At 41.9% G+C, this 11,060-nt stretch overlaps 1 gene segment (V, D, J or C); it reads right to left on the bottom strand.

Annotated features, from left to right (window-relative positions):
• Positions 1-738: 738 nt before the first annotated feature.
• On the bottom strand, positions 739-8,639 carry LOC311361237 (T cell receptor alpha variable 38-1-like). The segment is given in 3 exons: positions 8,524-8,639; positions 8,111-8,258; positions 739-964 (listed from the first exon to the last, which is right to left on the bottom strand).
• Positions 8,640-11,060: the final 2,421 nt, after the last annotated feature.

Genomic DNA, 11,060 nt, shown 5'->3' on the forward strand with positions numbered 1-11,060 from the left:
AAAAATATGATTATATTATGTTAACTGATTTGATGAATGTTAGATTGCTGTTAGTTTTGACCAGAGTGCTTGGGACATTCTTCTGGATGAAAAAGGTTTTAATTTAACGTTGACTCCCTCAGTGACTGTCTTAACATAGTGTGTTTTTGTTCAGTGGTACATCTGTTGGATATTTCACTCAGATGCCCTACTTATGGGAGTAGTCCTACAGTGTATCATTCACACGTAAAACATGAAACCAAAAACTGTTTGGTGAGTTCAGTTGATGTTCTGGATGTTGTGGACTGGAAACAACGGTCTTGACTATTCTGTTGAGAACACTTTGACCTTGCTCCTTTAACGAGTATAAACTGAGGATCCTGGCTAGGCTGAAGTCTGTACCAGTGAAGATGACTGAGAGCCTGTATGATAGGTGCATCTGAGTGTTACAGACGCTCCCTCTTTTACACTGACTTTCTGTTTATCAAAAGAGATGGATCAGCTATCAGACCTGGAAAAAGTCCACATAAAGAATGTGTTAGATTGATATGGACCATAAAAAACACACCAGGATTAAACGTCTAAAACAATAACATATGAGTCAAATTACACAAATATAATAAACAATTTGAACCCTCATTTTCCAAATATTATGCAAAGAGAATGAAATGCAGAACAATTTTAAGAAGTTCAGAGTATTGGGAAATAATCTAGAGAGGTTTTGATGAGTTGATGTAGTGTAATGTCTGTGTACTGATCTCAGGGGGAGAGGGACGTGTGTTTAGTGCTCAGCAGGTTTTTGTACAGGGAGTCTGTGTTTCCTGTCACTGTGGGCCTCAGAGCACAGTAGTACAGAGCAGAGTCAGACAGCTGCAGGTTCTGGATCCTCAGAGGAACTGATGTGTTTTGGATTTGGGCATCAAATCTGTCTTTGAGGAACTCTTCAGCATTATTTCGTCCAAATGTAGAGCGTTGTAGCATGAACCTGGGGAAGTCGTTTTGTTTTTTGTACCAGAACAATTGTCAGTCTCAAAGGTACATTGAAGACTAATTGCTTGTCCTTCAGTAGCAATGATTTCTTCTCTGATCTGGATCACTTTATCTTCTCCTTTACACTCTGGGAAAGAACAAAAGATGTGGATTAATGAATCAATCAATCAATCAAGTTCAATGATGAGGGAGAGTCAACAAGTCTATAAAGAGATACCCAGCCAGAGAGTGAGAACCAGAATGAGTTCATATTATGGAGGTGATAGATGAACATGGACAATAAGAACACAACAGAATAAAATGTCTAAAACATCAAATACCAATTGGATAAAATGTTTGACGATTAATGCTTGTAGTGTGAAGCATGCGGTTTTAATCTTACCAGATATAAGTGCAGCAATAATAATCCACAGCCAGGTTTCCATCTCAACAGAAGGTCTAGAGCAACAGGAGAAACTATCTAGTGTTCAGCTCAAGTATGAGACTTATTCTCTTCATGGTACCAGCTGTTAAAGACACAATGACCAAACATGTTGATGAAATAGTAAAACAGCTACTTGATAATACTGACCTCTAGGGGTGGATGTGAGACCTCACCTTCAGAATCGATGAGTTATTAATTGAATAAGACATACATTTTACACAATTAAAATAAACTATTTTAACGTGAATATTTCAAACAATATAATGTAAATACAAAAACTGATAAATTTTAAGATATCTGGATTATGGTGAAAACGGATCAATAATTAGGAGTTCACTGTTGTGATGATGATGATGGAGGCAGAGCTCGAGGTTGATGGTGTTTCATCGTCAATTTCCCTGGTGGAAGTTACTGAGGTAGTTAAACATCTCCGCAGTGGCAAAGCCCCAGGGATTGATGAGATCCAGCCAGAAATGCTAAAAGCTCTGGTTGTTGAGGGGCTGTCTTGGTTGACACGCCCATTCAACATTGCGTGGGAGTCTGGTACAGTGCCAAAGGAGTGGCAAACCGGGGTGGTGGTTCCCCTGTTCAAAAAGGGGGACCAGAGAGTGTGTGCCAATTACCGGGTATCACACTTCTCAGCCTCCCTGGGAAAGTCTACTCTAAGGTGCTGGAAAGGAGGGTTTGGCCGATTGTCGAACCTCAGATTGAAGAGGAACAATGCGGTTTCCGCCCTGGACGTGGAACTGCGGATCAGCTCTTCACTCTCGCAAGGATCCTGGAGGGGGCCTGGGAGTATGCCCATCCGGTCTACATGTGTTTTGTGGATTTGGAGAAGGCATATGACCGGGTCCCCCGGGAGAAACTGTGGGAGGTGCTGCGGGAGTACGGGGTAAGGGGTTCACTCCTCAGGGCCATCCAATCTCTGTACTCCCAAAGCGAGAGCTGTGTCCACGTTTTCGGCAGCCAGTCAGTTCCGTTCCCGGTGGGTGTTGGCCTCCGCCAGGGCTGCGCCTTGTCACCAATCCTGTTTGTGATATTCATGGACAGGATATCGAGGCGCAGTCGTGGTGGGGAGGGGTTGCAGTTCGGTGATCTGAGGATCTCATCACTGCTCTTTGCAGATGATGTGGTCCTGATGGCATCATCGGCCTGTGACCTTCAGCACTCACTGGATCGGCTGGCGGCAGAGTGTGAAGCGGCTGGGATGAGGATCAGCACCACTAAATCTGAGGCCATAACTCTTAGCAGGAAACCGGTGGATTGCCTTCTCCGGGTAGGAAATGAGTCCTTAGCCCAAGTGAAGGAGTTTAAGTACCTCGGAGTCTTGTTCGCGAGTGAGGGTACGATGGAGCGGGAGATTGGCCGGAGAATCGGAGCAGCAGGGGCGGTATTGCGTTCGCTTTACCGCACTGTTGTGACGAAAAGAGAGCTGAGCCGCAAGGTAAAGCTCTCGATCTACCGGTCGATCTTCGTTCCTACCCTCACCTATGGTCATGAGGGATGGGTGATGACCGAAAGGACGAGATCGCGGATACAAGCGGCCGAGATGAGTTTTCTCAGGAGGGTGGCTGGTTTCTCCCTTAGGGATAGGGTGAGAAGTTCAGTCATCTGGGAGGAACTCGGATTAGAGCCGCTGCTCCTTTGCTTAGAAAGGAGTCAGTTGAGGTGGTTCGGGCATCTAGTAAGGATGCCCACTGGACACCTCCCTTGGGAGGTGTTCCAGGCACGACCAGTGGGGAGGAGACCCCGGGGAAGACCCAGGAGTAGGTGGAGAGATTATATCTCAACACTGGCCTGGGAATGCCTCGGGATCCCCCCGTCAGAGCTGGTCAATGTGGCCCGGGAAAGGGAAGTCTGGGGCCCCCTGCTTGAGCTGCTCCCCCCGCGACCCGACCCCGGATAAGCGGATGAGGATGAGGATGTTGTGATGAGTTGTTTAGTCAGAAATGTTTGTGTACTGGTCTCAGGGGGAGAGGGAAGTGTGTTTTGTACTAAGCAGGTTTTTTGTACAGGGAGTCTGTGTTTCCAGTCACTGTGGGCCTCAGAGCACAGTAGTACAGAGCAGAGTCAGACAGCTGCAGGTTCTGGATCCTCGGAGGAACTGATGTGTTTTGGATTTTGCCGTCAAATCTGTCTTTGTCGAACTCTGCAGCATTATTTTCTCCAAAAGTAGAGCATTGTAGCATGTACCTGGGGAAGTCGTTGATTTGTTGTTTGTACCAGAACAAATATGGATTAGTGTCAGTGGTCTCAAATGTGCATATAAGACTAATGGTGTGTCCTTCAGTGGCAATGACATCTCCTCTGGCCTGGATCACTCTGTCTTCTCCTTTACACTCGAAAACAATTGAGATCAATAGGAGAGGAGAGTCAACAATGGTCTTTAAGGAGTTACCAGAGAGTGAGAACCTGGATTATCCCACATAATGACCATGATAGATCTACATGGACCATTAAGTACACAACCAAATAAAATGTCTAAAACATCCATTAACCAATAATAATATTATCGTCAAAGTTATTGATGATTCAGTTATATATGTAGTTTAAAACATGAGATTTTCATCTTACCAGATAGAAGTGCAGCAATAATAATCCACAGCGAGGTTTCCATCTCAACAGCAGGTTTACAGCCACTGGAGAAACGATCTGGTGTTCAGCTTAAGTACGAGACTTGCTTAAGTATGGTACCAGCTGTTAAAGACACAACGACCAAACATGTTGATTACATATTTCTAAACCTACTTGCTAATACTGACCTCTAGTGGTGGATAAAGTAAAGATAAGGTTAATCTGTAAACATGTTGCCATGGAGATACAAGTTCCCTTTTATCTTTACTCAACAGAATTTCTGGTGGACTGCAACTTACCTGTTCATTTACAAACTACCAGTAGAAAGAGGACTAACATCTTGTCAAACACCATGGGAACCCTGATACATAACATACTACCCCAGTATCTCTGTTGTAACATACTGTTTCTTCGATAGACTCCTGGTAAATTCACCTCTCCAGATGCCCCTTCCCTGAACCACAGTTGAAGGCAATGATGATGATCGATACTTTTATTGATCCCCAAGGGGAAATTCAAGACAATGACAAATTCTCCTCAAGTTCATTGTTAGGTTTTTGTACGGGGAGTCTGTGTTTCCTGTCACTGTGGGCTGCAGAGCACAGTAGTACAGAGCAGAGTCTCTCACTGCAGCAGAGGAGATCTTCAGATCCACACGAGTCTTCTTTTCAGTCAGTTCAGTAGAAAACCTTTTGTCTGAACCAAGAGACTCAGCTGTCCTGTTGTTATCAAACCCTGAGATGTACAGCAGGAACTGTGGAGGTTCTCCAGGATACTAACGGTACCAGAAGAAATCATCGCTCCCAGTCATTTTAGAACGACTATAGGACAGGGTAACAGTTGCACCTTCTAAACTGTTCACTTCCTTCTCGACAGAAATGAGGCCCAGACTATAAACACCTGTAAAGATAAGGTTAATCTGTAAACATGATGCATACAAGTTCCCTTTAATATTTACTCATCAGAATTTCTGGTGGGCCGCAACTTACCTGTTGATTTACAAACTACCAGTAGAAAGAGGACGAACATCTTGTCAAACATTGGAACACTAATATGCAACATACTACCCCAGTATCTCTGTTGTAACATACTGTTTCTTCAATAGACTCCTGGTAAATTCACCTCTCCAAATGCGCCTCCCCTGAACTACAGTTGAAGATGATGACAAATGCTCTTCAAGTTCCTTGTCAGGTTTTTGTACAGGGAGTCTGTGTTTCCTGTCACTGTGGGCTCCACAGCACAGTAGTACAGAGCAGAGTCTGTCACTGCAGCAGCGGAGATCTCCAGATAAAACATTTGTCTTCCTCCGTCCTTTTTCAAAGTAAATCCAGATAGCTCCATGTATTCTTTGATAAGGAACTGTGGAGGTGAGCTGGGGTACTGGCGATACCAGAAGAAGTATGTTGCTGAAGAGTAGTTGCAGGAGAGGGTCACGTTGCCTCCTTGTAGAGCCGGGACTCCCTGGATTGAGTGGATGGTTTGCTGATAACTGTCACCTGCATATGTTAAGAATGAAAGGTCAGTGTCTACTACAGTGTTAAAGATCCTGGAAATAGCAATATGAATTAATTCATATGAACTGCTAAACATGTATTTTTATTTTTATTTTTTAAATATTTTATTTTCAAATTCTGCTAAACATGTATTGAGGTCCATGTCCGAATTAGGACAGTGCTTCTAAAGCAGAACTCACCAGTAAACTCAGTGAATAAAACCACTAACATGAAGAGCTGCATAGCTGATACTGGAGACCAATCATATGTTGTAGAGCAGCAACAATCAAGAGTCTAAAAGCTGTTGTGTTGACAGATTGTTTCTGATGTGCTGCCTGTCAAGCTCCACCTCCTGCTAGAGTGGCACCAAGGACTGAATGAGACAGGAGAAGACCTTCTACTTTACTGGCTCTGTGGAGACAGAGGAGGACACAGGAAGAGGAGCGGCAAGAGTTCTAGTTTCAAAGGTTGAGGAGAACCACTGTGGCGACACTCTACATGTAAATATGTCAAATGAAGATCACTTTGTGTTAAAAATATGATTATATTATGTCAACTGATTTGATGAATGTTAGATTGCTGTTAGCTTTGACCAGAGCGCTTGGGACATTCTTCTAGATTGAAAAAGGTTCTAATTTAACGTTGACTCCCTCAGTGACTGTCTTAACATGGGGTGTTTTTGTTCAGTGGTACAGCTGTTTGATATTTCACTCAGATGCCCTACTTATGGGAGTAGTGTTACAGTGTATCATTCACATGTAAACCATGAAACCAAAAACTGTTTGGTGAGTTCAGTTGATGTTCTGGATGTTGTGGATTGAAAACAATTCTCGACTATTCTGTTGAGAACTCTTTGACCTTGCTCTTTTAACGAGTATAAACTGAGGAGCCTGCTGGTTAGAACGATGTCTGTACCAGAAAAGGCGAACATAATCATTGCTTGTTTCATAGGAGCATCTGAGTGTTACAGATGCTCCCTCTTTTCCACTGACTTCTTGTTTATCAAAATAAACAAGATATGAATTAATTCATATGAACTGCTAAACATGTATTTTTATTTTTATTTTTTAAATATTTTATTTTCAAATTCTGCTAAACATGTATTGAGGTCCATGTCCGAATTAGGACAGTGCTTCTAAAGCAGAACTCACCAGTAAACTCAGTGAATAAAACCACTAACATGAAGAGCTGCATAGCTGATACTGGAGACCAATCATATGTTGTAGAGCAGCAACAATCAAGAGTCTAAAAGCTGTTGTGTTGACAGATTGTTTCTGATGTGCTGCCTGTCAAGCTCCACCTCCTGCTAGAGTGGCACCAAGGACTGAATGAGACAGGAGAAGACCTTCTACTTTACTGGCTCTGTGGAGACAGAGGAGGACACAGGAAGAGGAGCGGCAAGAGTTCTAGTTTCAAAGGTTGAGGAGAACCACTGTGGCGACACTCTACATGTAAATATGTCAAATGAAGATCACTTTGTGTTAAAAATATCATTATATTATGTCAACTGATTTGATGAATGTTAGATTGCTGTTAGCTTTGACCAGAGCGCTTGGGACATTCTTCTAGATTGAAAAAGGTTCTAATTTAACGTTGACTCCCTCAGTGACTGTCTTAACATGGGGTGTTTTTGTTCAGTGGTACAGCTGTTTGATATTTCACTCAGATGCCCTACTTATGGGAGTAGTGTTACAGTGTATCATTCACATGTAAACCATGAAACCAAAAACTGTTTGGTGAGTTCAGTTGATGTTCTGGATGTTGTGGACTGAAAACAATTCCGACTATTCTGTTGAGAACTCTTTGACCTTGCTCTTTTAACGAGTATAAACTGAGGAGCCTGCTGGTTAGAACGATGTCTGTACCAGAAAAGGCGAACATAATCATTGCTTGTTTCATAGGAGCATCTGAGTGTTACAGATGCTCCCTCTTTTCCACTGACTTCTTGTTTATCAAAATAGATGGAGTCCCCAGCTATCAGCCCTTGAACAAGTCAACACAAAGAATGCGTTAGATAAACATACAAAATACATTTCATGAAAGTAAAGTTAATTAAAAAAAAACATACAAAAAAACATAAGAATAAAACATCTAAAACATCCAATCATCATGATTCAGTCATATAGGTAGTGTAAATCATTAGGTTTTCATCTTACAGCTAGATGTGCAGCCATAATAATCCACAGCCAGGTTTCCATCTCAACAGCAGGTCTACAGAAACAGGAGAAACTATCTTGTGTTCAGCTCAAGTATTAGACTTATTCTCTTCATGGTACCAGCTGTTAAAAACTCAATGACCAAACATGTTGATGAAATAGTTCAACACCTACTTGATAATACTGACATCTAGTGGTGGAGTATTTAGGAGTTCACTGTTGTTATGAGTTGATTTGTTTTATGTGTAATGTTTGTGTACTGATCTCAGGGGGAGAGGGAAGTATGATTTGTGCTCAGCAGGTTTTTGTACAGGGAGTCTGTGTTTCCTGTCAATGTGGGCCTCAGTGCACAGTAGTACAGAGCAGAGTCAGACAGCTGCAGGTTCTGGATCCTCAGAGGAACTGATGTGTTTTGGATTTGGGCATCAAATCTGTCTTTGAGGAACTCTGCAGCATTATGTCCACTTCCATATGTAGGGCGTTGTAGCATGAACCTGGGGAAGTTATTAATTTGTTGTTTGTACCAGAACAAAGATGGATTCTGGTCAGTGGTCACATATGTACAGCAAAGACTAACTGTGAGTCCTTCAGTAGCAATGATATCCTCTCTTTTCTGGATCACAATGTCTTCTCCTTTACACTCTGGGGAAGAACAGAAGATGTGGATTAATGAATCAATCAATTGAGATCAATGATGAAAGGAGAGTCAATATGAGTCTTTAAAGAGTTACAGCCAATGAGTGAGAACTAGGATGAGTGCACAAAATTGGCATGATAGATTAACATGAACCATAAAAAATGCAACTGAATAAAATGTCTAAAACATCCATTAGCCAATAATAATAAAGTTATTGATTATTCCGTTATATACAGGTATGTAGTTTGAAACATGAGATTTTCATCTTACCAAATAGAAGTGCAGCAATAATAATCCACAGCCAGGTTTCCATCTCAACAGCAGGTTTACAGCAACTGGAAAAACGATCTGGTGTTCAGCTCAAGTATGAGACTTATTCTCTTCATGGTACCAGCTGTTATAGACACCATGACCAAACATGTTGACTACATATTTCTAAACCTACTTGCTAATACTGACCTCTAGTGGTAGATAAGAGATCACATCTTCATATTCACTTAAAGCAGAAGAAAAAAATAAAATAAACTCCAAAAATGAACCACACTATTAAAACCAAAAGATCCCAAATAACATGGCTAGAGAATGAACCAATGAATGTTTACCATTGCCCAATTACAAATTATTCTCATATTCTGTAATTGGGAAATGGTAAACATGTATAATTAATTACGAAATAAATCTTGTGATGAGATGATGAATTTTATCAGCAATGTCTGTGTACAGAGCAGTCTGTCACTGCAGCAGAGAAGATCTTCAGATCCACACCAGTCTTCTTTTAGTCAGTTAAGTAGAAAACCTTTTGTCTGAACCAATAGACTCAGAGGTGTTACCAAACCCTGAGATGTACAGCAGGAACTTTGGAGGCTCTCCAGGATACTGACGGTACCAGAATAAATCATTGCTCGCAGCAATTTTAGAACGACTGTAGGACAGGGTAACAGTTGTACCTTCTAAACTGTTCACTTCCTTTTCGACAGAAATGAGGTCCAGACTATAAACACCTGTCAAGATAAGGTTAATTTGTAATATGTTGCAATGGACATACAAGTTCCCTTTAATATTTACTCATCAGAATTTCTGGTGGGCTGCAACTTACCTGTTGATTTACAAACTACCAGTAGAAAGAGGACTAACATCTTGTCAAACATTGGAACACTAATATGAGACATACTACCCTAGTATCTCTGTTGTAACATACTGTTTCTTCAATAGACTCCTGGTAAATTCACCTCTCCAGATGCCCCTCCCCTGAACCACAGTTGAAGACGATGACAAATGCTCTTCAAGTTCCTTGTCAGGTTTTTGTACAGGGAGTCTGTGTTTCCTGTCACTGTGGGCCTCACAGCACAGTAGTACAGAGCAGAGTCTCTCACTGCAGCAGAGGAGATCTTCAGATCCACACGAGTCTTCTTTTCAGTCAGTTCAGTAGAAAACCTTTTGTCTGAACCAAGAGACTCAGCTGTCCTGTTGATACCAAGCCCTGAGATGTACAGCAGGAACTGTGGAGGTTCTCCAGGATACTGACGGTACCAGAAGAAATTATCATTCATTTCAGCAGTTTCGGAGAGCCTGTAGGACAGAGTAGCAGTCGTATCTTCTAAATCTAAACAGTTCCCTTCCTTCTTGACAGGAGTGAGGTCCACACTATAAACACCTGTAAAATACAAGGTTAATCCATAAACATGTTGCCATGGAGATACAAATCTCTTTAGTCTTCACTCTACAGAAATTCAAGTGGCTACAACTTACCTGTTAATTTACAAACTACAAGTAGAAAGAGGACTGACATCATGTCAAACAACATGGGAGCCCTTATACTCAACATGCTACCTCTGTATCTCTGTTTTAGCATACTGTTTCTTCACTAGGCCATGGTAAATTCACCTCTCCAGATGTCCCTCCCCTGAACACAGTTGAAGATGATGACAAATGCTCTTCAAGTTCCTTGTCGGGTTTTTGTACAGTGAGTCTGTGTTTCCTGTCACTGTGGGCCTCACAGCACAGTAGTACAGAGCAGAGTCTGTCACTGCAGCAGCGGAGATCTCCAGATGAAACATTTGTCTTCCTCCGTCCTTTTTCAAAGTAAATCCAGATAGCGCCATGTATTCTTTGATAAGGAACTGTGGAGGTGAGCTGGGGTACTGGCGATACCAGAAGAAGTAGTCTGCTGAGGTGTAGTTGCAGGAGAGGGTCACGTTGCCTCCTTGTAGAGCCGGGACTCCCTGGATTGAGTGGATGGTTTGCTGATAACTGTCACCTGCATATGTTAAGAATGAAAGGTCAGTGTCTACTACAGTCTTAAAGATCCTGGAAATAGCAATATGAATTAATTCATATGAACTGCTAAACATGTATTTTTATTTTTTATTTTTAAATATTTTATTTTCAAATTCTGCTAAACATGTATTGAGGTCCAGGTCCATGAATTAGGACAGTGCTTCTAAAGCAGAACTCACCAGTAAACTCAGTGAATAAAACCACTAACATGAAGAGCTGCATAGCTGATACTGGAGACCAATCAGATGTTGTAGAGCAGCAACAATCAAGAGTCTAAAAGCTGTTGTGTTGACAGATTGTTTCTGATGTGCTGCCTGTCAAGCTCCAACTCCTGCTAGAGTGGCACCAAGGACTGAATGAGACAGGAGAAGACCTTCTACTTTACTGGCTCTGTGGAGACAGAGGAGGACACAGGAAGAGGAGCAGCAAGAGCTCTGAGTTCTAGTTTCAACGGTTGAGGAGAACCACTGTGGTGACACTCTACATATAAATATGTCAAATGAAGATCACTTTGTGTTAAAAAATATGAT

The sequence above is a fragment of the Micromesistius poutassou genome, assembly GCF_964030765.1.
Source record: "Micromesistius poutassou genome assembly, chromosome: 16".
NCBI classification, from domain to species: Eukaryota; Metazoa; Chordata; class Actinopteri; order Gadiformes; family Gadidae; genus Micromesistius; species Micromesistius poutassou.